Raw genomic sequence first — 10,596 nt, forward strand, 5'->3', positions numbered from 1 at the left:
GGCCTCCTATTTCTCTTGATCATCTTTGAGATGTTTCTACACCTTAATTGGCGTTCAATGGTGTTAAATTTACTTAATTGGACATAATTTGGAAATACACACCCCTGTCTATATAAGGTCTTATAGCTGGCAATGCATCTTGTCTGCAGGACTCCACCAATCTGAGCTTTATGACAAAGTGGCCAGAAATAAGCCTTTCCTTAGTAAAAGACACATAAAGGTTTGCAAAAAAGCACTCTCAGACTTTGAGAAACAAAATTCTCTGATGAAACCAAGATTGAACTTTGTCTGGAGGGAACCAGGCAGTGCTCATTACCTGCACAATACCATCCCTATAGGGAAACATGGTGGTGGCACCATCATGCTGTGGAGGTGTTTTCATTGGCTGGGACAGGGAGACAGTGTTGAGGGAAAGCTGAATGGAGCAAACACATATTCTCAAAACCTAGTGTATTCTGGACCTCAGACTGGACTGAAGGTTCACCTTCCAACAACACAATGACCCTAAACACAGAGCCAAGTCAACACAGAAGTGGCTTAGGGACAACTCTATGAATGTCCTTGAGTGACCACACCAGAACCCTCACTTAAATCCAATTGAACATCTCTGGAGAGACCTGAAAATGGCTGTCCACTGATGGTCCCCATCCAACCTTACAGAGCTTGAGAGGATCTGCAGAGAAGAATGGCAGAAAATCCCTAAATCCAGATATGCAAACCTTGTTGCATCATACCCAACAAGACTGGACTGTGTAATCACTGCCAAAGGGGTTTCAGAAGAGTAGAGTCTGTATACTTGTGTCCATGCAAGATTTTGGCTTTTCGTTTTAAAAAAATTAGCAAAAATTTTGATTGTGCTGTGTTCTTTGTCATTATGGGGTATTGATTGCAACTAGGGATGAGAGAATTTCATATTATGAAATTTGTTTGTGCTTCGTTTGGTGGTAAAAGCAGAATTGCGTTATGGATTCCATTACCACGGACCATAACGCAATTCTATGATAGAATGCATAACGGAATGCCTTTAGAGGCATTCCGTCATAATAGAAGTCTATGGGCTGCATAACGGATCCGACTGGTTTACGTCATGCAGGAGAGGACTCCCCTGCATAACAGAAAAGGGACTGATCCGTTATGCAGCCCATACACTTCTATTATGACAGAATTAATAATGAAATGCCTTTAAAGGCATTCCGTTATGCATTCTGTCATAGAATTGCGTTATGCGCCGTGGTAACTGAATCCATAATGCAATTCTGCTTTTACCACCAAACGAAGCGTGAACGAATTTCAAAATATGAAATTCGCTCATCTTTATTTGCAACATCGTTTGGAAAAATGTGAATGTTTTTATTTAATTTTTATTTTATTTTAGCACAAGTCCGCAACATAACAAAATATGAAAAAAAGTCATTACAGTATATATACAAAAATGTACTTATAACTCCCAATATCCTAATCCTAAATCACAGAACATTTAGGCTAGGTCTACACGACGACATTTGTCGCGCGACATTTTGTTGCACCAATGTCGCGCGACAATTTTTATAATGGCAGTCTATGGTGGCGCACTGCAACATGCGACATGCTGCGACTGCGACGCGACAGTCGCAGAAAATCCATTCAAGATGGATTTTTCTGCGACTGTCGCGTCGCAGTCGCAACATGTCGCATGTTGCAGTGCGACACCATAGACTGCCATTATAAAAATTGTTGCGCGACATTGGTGCAACAAAATGTCGCGCGACAACTGTTGCGCCCTATCTGTCGCGCAACAAATGTCGTCGTGTAGACCTAGCCTTAAAGGGGTTGTCCAGGATTACAAAAAATAGCACTACATCTAAATTGTTATATCTGATAAAACAGGACTGATGGGAGATACGCATAGTGATCACATTCATGAGTCAACAGCTCAAGAGGACTGCAGAGATTGCAATGCATTTGGGAAGTGACCCTAGAGGCCATAGCTATACATATTTTCCCCATATGAATAGTAATGAGAATTTATACCCAAAATTATGTCTTGAGTACAAACACATTGTTTCCAAGGAGTGTATCATTGTACCCTCATATCAGCGGAGAATTTCCTATGCTGAAATCATTTCTGGTGAGAAAATAATTTGGATCTGAATGTCGGCACGTGAACTGTATAGTAATGGGGCTCCATTCAGTTTGCATTTATGTGATCGCTCTTGGCTGTGATATTGGTGATGTGGCATGGCATATTTTGCTATTATAAACGCAAAATTTCTTACTGTCAGATATCCGTGTGAGCTGCATAAACAAAGGCGTCTAGTGGGCACAAAGTTTACATATGTTTATATATCGTCCGTCTAGTGTATTTATTCTAACCTAAAGAAAATACATAAAAAGTAATACAAACAGGTTTTTATATTTCTAAATGTAATATCCCACATGTAAATTGTCTTCTTAGTATTGATCATGACATTCGGGGAGCTACAGGTTGCAGTGTCTGTTCTCCAATCTGGCAATGTTATTGTAAAAGTTCTGTTTTATATTGCAGTGTCAGCTTGCCATGTCTACTGTATTCCTTACCGTCTGCTCCGTATCTGGTGGTTTGTTTGTTGTTTTTTTGCACTTGCTTTGTTGCGTTATTTTTCCTACTTAACAAAGCTGTATTTGTTGGATTTGTTATTTTTGTGGATTTTAAGTCCCATTGGTGCACTGGACAATGGGTCATTGTATCTGAAGAGAGATAAATGTATGCATCTCTATTATGGAGTAACTTATTTTCAATCTATTGTGTGTTAAATCTACAGATTTGAAGCTACTATCTGAAAATTCACTCTACCAAAATGTGTATATTTTAATAAACGCATCAAGCTTTTATGCGTGTGTTTTATCTGACATGATTCCTTTTCAGCATGGATTGCAAGTTATCAGGGACGATGGAAGCTTTTTTAGTTAACTAATACATTTCCACCTTCTATTTTGCTGTGGTTGGTTTGGTAGGTCTGAGCAACACCAACACTTTATGGATGCAATCACTGCATTCATCTGCATTAAAGGGGTTATGCCATCAGTAAATGTTAGGGCGGGTTCACATTAGTGTTATGGAGTCCGTTATGGCTTTCCGTTATAACAGGGTTATAACGGAACATAGCGGAATCCATAAGACGGAAGGACGGATCCGTTTTGCTGTCCATAGACTTGCATTATGACGGAATGCAAAACGGACGCCTTTAAAAGGCATTCCGTTTGCTCTCCGTTCTAATAGAAGTCTATGCGAATCACAACAGATCCGTCTGGTTCCCGTTATGCAAGACGGAAAACAAAGCCCTGTCGACAGGACTTTTTTTAACGGGATCCAGACGGATCCATTATGTTTTCCCATCCTATGGATTCCTTTATGTTCCGTTATAACCCTGTTGGACTCTATAACGCTAGTGTGAACCCACCTTTATTTTGATATAATTCAGTATGAAAAACTAGTTACTTCTGTAGTTTACTTTCTGTTACAAAAATGTTTCCATTTGTGAGATATTCGCTTTACTTCATTATAATGGTGACCCCTAGTGTTTAATGTGTATGGTAATGTGCAAGTCCACCTACTGAGTTGGTTGCACATGCTCAGTTCCATCCTTCAACTACCACTAGCTGGATCTACTGTTGAAGTGGTAACAGTTACAGGGAGAGAGCTGCAGCAGAAAGGACACATCCCCTGAGAAAAAAACACGAACCGTGAGCTGTGATAGGGAAAGGGCTTCATCCTTATATGCATGGAAGTTGTGTCTTTAAAGATCCCGTCCGTTCCTGAGTGGAGAGGTTGCCATACCTCATTTCTATAATATAGAGCCTGTTCTTTTCCGCAAATTGGGGGACGCACATGGGCACATCCGTGTTTTGCAGATCCGCAATTTGTGGACTACAAAACATGGCGTGGTTGTGTGCATGTAGCCAGGTGAGCTTCTGTGACATCAGATGTATTTACATCAGATACACTTGTGACATGGATGGGAATTATGAGCTCTTCTTAGCAGGCACGATGATTACTGTGACATCACAAGGTGGTGTGTATTAGGTAACTCCTGTCACATCACAACGGTGTTTCTGTCAGGTAACTGCTATGACATCACCAGGGCCGTCTTTAATATTGATTGGACCCTGGGCAAGATTTTACTTGGGCCCCATGGATCCCGCCTCCCCACACCTTAGCATGTGGCCACTAGAGGTGTTCCTTGGCAGTAATATAAATACTGTATTTTTTTCTAAAAAATAGTAGCGGTATCAGGATACAATCAAGGCGCAAAATACACCGGCCAGGACACTCGCATGAAGAATAAGAATCTTCTTCTTTATTTAGTTTTTTTCTTTTTTATATCAAATAAAACAAATCAATTGAGTCTTTTTGAACCTGATGAAGGGGGCTTGAGTACCCCCGAAACGCGTTGTTTGTTTTATTTGATATAAAAAAGAAAAAACTCAATAAAGAAGAAGATTCTTATTTTTCATGCGAGTGTCCTGGCCGGTGTATTTTGCGCCTTGATTGTATCCTGATACCACTACTACTTTGTCTTTTGGGGAAGATTGGGCATCCTTTCCGGAACTTTTGGATATTACGGCAGCATAAACCGACAAGTGGACGCAGGAGTTTGCACGAAAAGTGCTAAACCTACAGTAGAGTTGTGCCTATTGATAGCACAACTCCTTAAGGTGAGCCTACATTTTTTAGTTCTATCAATCTGCCATAATCAACTGGAATATACTACGCTATGGTGCGCTTTCTTTATGCTTTCCTAGGTATTGTACGCCTATACATATAAACCTTTTTTTCTGAAAAGGCAGTGTTTACATTAAAAAGCTTGCAGAGACATGCTATAGACTCCAGAACTACTACGTTTAGCTGTTGTGGTTCTGGTGACTATAGTGTCCATTAATATAGAGAAAAAAAAAGAATCAGCGCAAAAGTATCAAATAAAATGGCTGTAACATTATACTAAATATAAAAAAAGCATAACTTCTGACACAAATATATAGTATTTTGCAGATATTTTTTTTTACAATGTGCAGATAGTACTGTACTACTAACCCCTTCATCCACCCCTCTCTCCCCCTTCTCCACCCCCCCTCTCCAACCACCCAGCACTCTTACTTACATAAAACAAGTTTTACATATATATATATATATATATATATATATATATACAGTACAGACCAAAAGTTTGGACACACCTTCTCATTCAAAGAGTTTTCTTTATTTTCATGACTATGAAAATTGTAGATTCACACTTTAGGCATCAAGACTATGAATTAACACATCATGTGGAATTATATACATAACAAAAAAGTGTGAAAGAACTGAAAATATATCATATTCTAGGTTCTTCAAAGTAGCCACCTTTTGCTTTGATTACTGCTTTGCACACTCTTGGCATTCTCTTGATGAGGTTCAAGAGGTAGTCACCTGAAATGGTTTTCACTTCACAGCTGAGCCCTGTCAGGTTTAATGAGTGGGATTTCTTGCCTTATAAATGGGGTTGGGACCATCAGTTGCGTTGTGGAGAAGTCAGGTGGATACACAGCTATTAGTCCTACTGAATAGACTGTTAGAATTTGTATTATGGCAAGAAAAAAGCAGCTAAGTAAAGAAAAGCGAGTGGCCATCATTACTTTAAGAAATGAAGGTCAGTCAGTCCGAAAATTGGGAAAACTTTGAAAGTGTCCCCAAGTGCAGTCACAAAAACCATCAAGCGCTACAAAGAAACTGTCTCACATGCGGACCGCCCCAGGAAAGGAAGACCAAGAGTCACCTCTGCTGCTGCGGATAAGTTCATCCAAGTCACCATCCTCAGAAATCGCAGGTTAACAGCAGCTCAGATTAGAGACCAGGTCAATGCCACACAGAGTTCTAGCAGCAGACACATCTCTAGAACAACTGTTAAGAGGAGACTGTGTGAATCAGGTCTTCATGGTAGAATATCTGCTAGGAAACTAAGGACAGGCAACAAGCAGAAGAGACTTGTTTGGGCTAAAGAACACAAGGAATGGACATTAGACCAGTGGAAATCTGTGCTTTGGTCTGATGAGTCCAAATGAGAGATCTTTGGTTTCAACCACCGTGTCTTTGTGTGATGCAGAAAAGGTGAACCGATGGACTCTACATGCCTGGTTCCCACCGTGAAGCATGGAGGAGGAGGTGTGATGGTGTGGGGGTTCTTTGCTGGTGACACTGTTGGGGATTTATTCAAAATTGAAGGCATACTGAACCAGCATGGCTACCACAGCATCTTGCAGCGGCATGCTATTCCATCCAGTTTGCGTTTAGTTGGACCATCATTTATTTTTCAACAGGACAATGACCCCAAACACACCTCCAGGCTGTGTAAGGGCTATTTGACCATGAAGGAGAGTGATGGGGTGCTGCGCCAGATGACCTGGGGTGGGGTGAGCTGGACCACAGAGTGAAGGCAAAAGGGCCAACAAGTGCTAAGCATCTCTTGGAACTCCTTCGAGACTGTTGGAAGACCATTTCAGTTGACTACCTCTTGAAGCTCATCAAGAGAATGCCAGGAGTGTGCAAAGCAGTAATCAAAGCAAAAGGTGGCTACTTTGAAGAACCTAGAATATGACATATTTTCAGTTTCATACTTTTTTGTTATGTATATAATTCCACATGTGTTAATTCATAGTTTTGATGCCTTCAGTGTAAATCTACAATTTTCATAGTCATGAAAATAAAGAAAACTCTATGAATGAGAAGGTGTGTCCAAACTTTTGGTCTGTACTGTATATAAAAAACTTACAATGAATTACTGTAAATACTTACAGTTCTGAAGACGCAGCAGGCTCAGTGCTCTGGGCAGCTGGGCTCAGGGCTGGAAGTGGGCACTGCTCTTCAGTTCAGGAAGGAGACTGGGGCTCGGCTCACCCTAGCGTTGCAGTGCCTCCGCGTGACGTCACGGCGAGTGGCGTACGCAAAAGGCAGGGGAGGTAGGGAGGAGGAGCAAGCAAGTACCGTATTTTTCACCCACCGTATTTTTCACCCTATAAGACGCACCAGCCCATAAGATGCACCTAGGTTTTAGAGGGGGACAATAAGAAAAAAAATATTTTTCATTATACCTCAGGTCAGACCACCAATCAGACCCCCAATGTTAATTAGACCTCAGCTAACAGCTCTAATAAGATCCCTAATGTTAATAAGACCCCAATAAGACCTCAGCTCAGACCTCCAATCAGACCTCAGCTCAGACCACAATATGAATGACCCCCAATCAGACCTCAGATAAGAGCTCCATGCCTCTCATCAGCCCCAAGTAGCCTCATATCAGCCCCCAGTAGCCTCATATCCCCCAGTAGCTTTATAGCAGCCCCCAGTAGCCTCATAGCAGCCACCATTAGCCTCATAGCAGCCCCCAGTAGCCTTATAGCAGCCCCCAGTAGCCTCTCATCAGCCCCCAGTAGCTTCTCATCAGCTCCCAGCAGCCTCTCCACCAGCCCCCAGTGCCTCTCACCAGCCCCCAGAAGTGTCCGTCAGCCTCATAAATATAAAATAAAAAAAACACTTACCTTTCCGGCTCCTGGACGCCGCCACTCCTCTCCTCCAGCGCAATCTGAATCCTCCTGCTGTCAGCTGTGCTGTGAAGGCTGCGCACAGCGTGACATCACAGAGCGCCTCATGCCGTCAGAAGCCCTGCACAGCCGACAGCCGAGGACCAGGAAGCGGTGAGTACAAAGCCTTCACTGCTTCCTGGTCCTCCGGACGATGTAATTGAATTTGTGGGCAGTGGCCAGCGGGGCTCAAGAGGCAGCTGCCTTTGGCCCCCCAGGAGCAACTGGGCCCGAGGCAGCTGCCCCTTTTGCCCCGCGTTAAAGACGGCCCTGGACGTCACAAGGGTGTTTCTATCAGGTAACTGCTTTCACATCACAACTGTGTTTCTGTCAGGTAACTGCAATGACATCACAAGGGTGTTTCTGTCAGGCAACTGGTGTGACATCACAACAGTGATTCTGTCAGGTAACTGCTGTGACATCACAACAGTGTTTCTGTCAGGTAACTGCTATGACATCACAACAGTGTTTCTGTCAGGTAACTGCTGTGACATCACAATGGTTTTTCTGTCAGGTAACTGCTGTGACATCACAAGGTTGTTTGTTTCTGTCAGGTAACTGCTGTGACATCACAGGGGTGTTTCTGTCAGGAAGTTGGTGTGACATCACAATAGTGTTTCTGTCAGGTAACTTCTGTGAGATGACAATGGTGTTTTTGTCAGGTAACTGCTGTGACATCACAACAGTGTTTCTGTCAGGTAACTGCTATGACATCACAACAGTGTTTCTGTCAGGTAACTGCTGTGACATCACAATGGTTTTTCTGTCAGGTAACTGCTGTGACATCACAAGGTTGTTTCTGTCAGGTAACTGCTGTGACATAACAGGGGTGTTTCTGTCAGAAAGTTGGTGTGACATCACAATAGTGTTTCTGTCAGGTAACTTCTGTGAGATGTCAATGGTGTTTCTGTCAGGTAACTGCTGTGACATCACAAGGGTGCTTGTTTCTGTCAGCTAACTAGTGTGACATCACAAGGTTGTTTCTGTCAGGTAGCTGGTGTAACATCACAATGAGGTTTTTGTCAGGTAACTGCTGTAACATCACAACAGTGTTTATGTCAGGTAACTGCTGTGACATCACAATGGTGTTTCTGTCAGGTAACTGCTGTGACATCACAACGGTTTTTCTGTCAGGTAACTGCTGTGACATCACAAGGGTGTTTGTTTCTGTCAGCTAACTGCTGTGACATCTCAAGGGTGTTTCTGTCAGGTAGCTGGTGTGACATCACAATGATCTTTTTGTCAGGTAACTGCTGTGACATCACAACAGTGTTTCTGTCAGGTAACTGCTGTGACATCACAATGGTGTTTCTGTCAGGTAACTGCTGTGACATCACAACGGTTTTTCTGTCAGGTAACTGCTATGACATCACAAGGATGTTTCTTTCAGGTAATTGCAATGACATCACAAGGGTGTTTCTGTCAGGCAACTGGTGTGACATCACAACGGTGATTCTGTCAGGTAACTGCTATGACATCACAAGGGTGTTTCTGTCAGGTAACTGCTATGACATCACAATGGTGTTTCTGTCAGGTAACTGTTATGACATCACAAGGGTGTTTGTTTCTGTCAGCAAACTGCTGTGGCATCACAAGTAGGTTTCTGTCAGGTAGCTTGTGTGACATCGCAATAGGGTTTTTGTCAGGTAACTGCTGTGACATCACAACAGTGTTTCTGTCAGGTAACTGCTGTGACATCACAACGGTTTTTCTGTCAGGTAACTGCTGTGACATCACAAGGGTGTTTGTTTCTGTCAGCTAACTGCTGTGACATCACAAGGGTGTTTCTGTCAGCTAACTGCTGTGACATCACAAGGGTGTTTCTGCCAGGTACCTGGTGTGACATCACAATGGGATTTTAGTCAGGTAACTGCTGTGACATCACAACAGTGTTTCTGTCAGGTAACTGCTGTGACATCACAATGGTGTTTCTGTCAGGTAACTGGTGTGACATCACAAAGGATTTTATGTCAGGAAACTGCTGTGACATCACAATGGTGTTTATGTCAGGTAACTGCTGTGACATCACAACGGTTTTTATCTCAGGTAACTGCTGTGACATCAGAAGGGTGTTTGTCAGGTAACTGCTGTGACATCACAACAGTGTTTCTGTCATTTAACTGCTGTGACACCACAATGGTGTTTCTGTCAGGTAACTGCTGTGACATCACAACAGTGTTTTTGTCAGGTAACTGCTGTGACATCACAATGGTGTTTCTGTCAGGTAACTGCTGTGACATCACAACGGTTTTTATCCCAGGTAACTGCTGTGACATCAGAAGGGTGTTTGTCAGGTAACTGCTGTGATATCACAACAGTGTTTCTGTCAGGTAAATGCTGTGACATCACAATGGTGTTTCTGTCAGGTAACTGCTGTGACATCACAACGGTTTTTCTGTCAGGTAACTGCTGTGACATCACAACAGTGTTTGTTTCTGTTAGGTAACTGCTGTGACATCACAAGGATGTTTCTGTCAGGTAACTGCTGTGACATCACAGGGGTGTTTTTGTCAGGAAACTGCTGTGAGATCACAATGGTGTTTTTGTCAGGTAACTGCTGTGACATCACAAGGGTGTTTGTTTCTGTCAGCTAACTGCTGTGACATCACAAGGGTGTTTCTCTCAGGTAGCTGGTGTGACATCACAATGGAGTTTTTGTCAGGTAACTGCTGTGACATCACAAGGGTGTTTCTGTTATGTAACTGCTGTGACATCACAATGGTGTTTCTTTCAGGTAACTGGTGTGACATCACACCGGTTTTTCTGTCAGGTAACTGCTGTGACAACACAAGGATGTTTCTGTCAGGTAACTGCTGTGACATCACAACAGTGTTTCTGTCAGGTAACTGCTGTGACATCAGAATGGTGTTTCTATCAGGTAACTGCTATGACATCACAACGGTTTTTCTGTCAGGTAACTGCTGTAACATCACAACGGTGTTTGTTTCTGTTAGGTAACTGCTGTGACATCACAAGGATGTTTCTGTCAGGTAACTGCTGTGACATCACAGGGGTGTTTTTGTC

Source organism: Bufo gargarizans, chromosome 4 (genome assembly GCF_014858855.1).
Source record: "Bufo gargarizans isolate SCDJY-AF-19 chromosome 4, ASM1485885v1, whole genome shotgun sequence".
Lineage (NCBI taxonomy): Eukaryota > Metazoa > Chordata > Amphibia > Anura > Bufonidae > Bufo > Bufo gargarizans.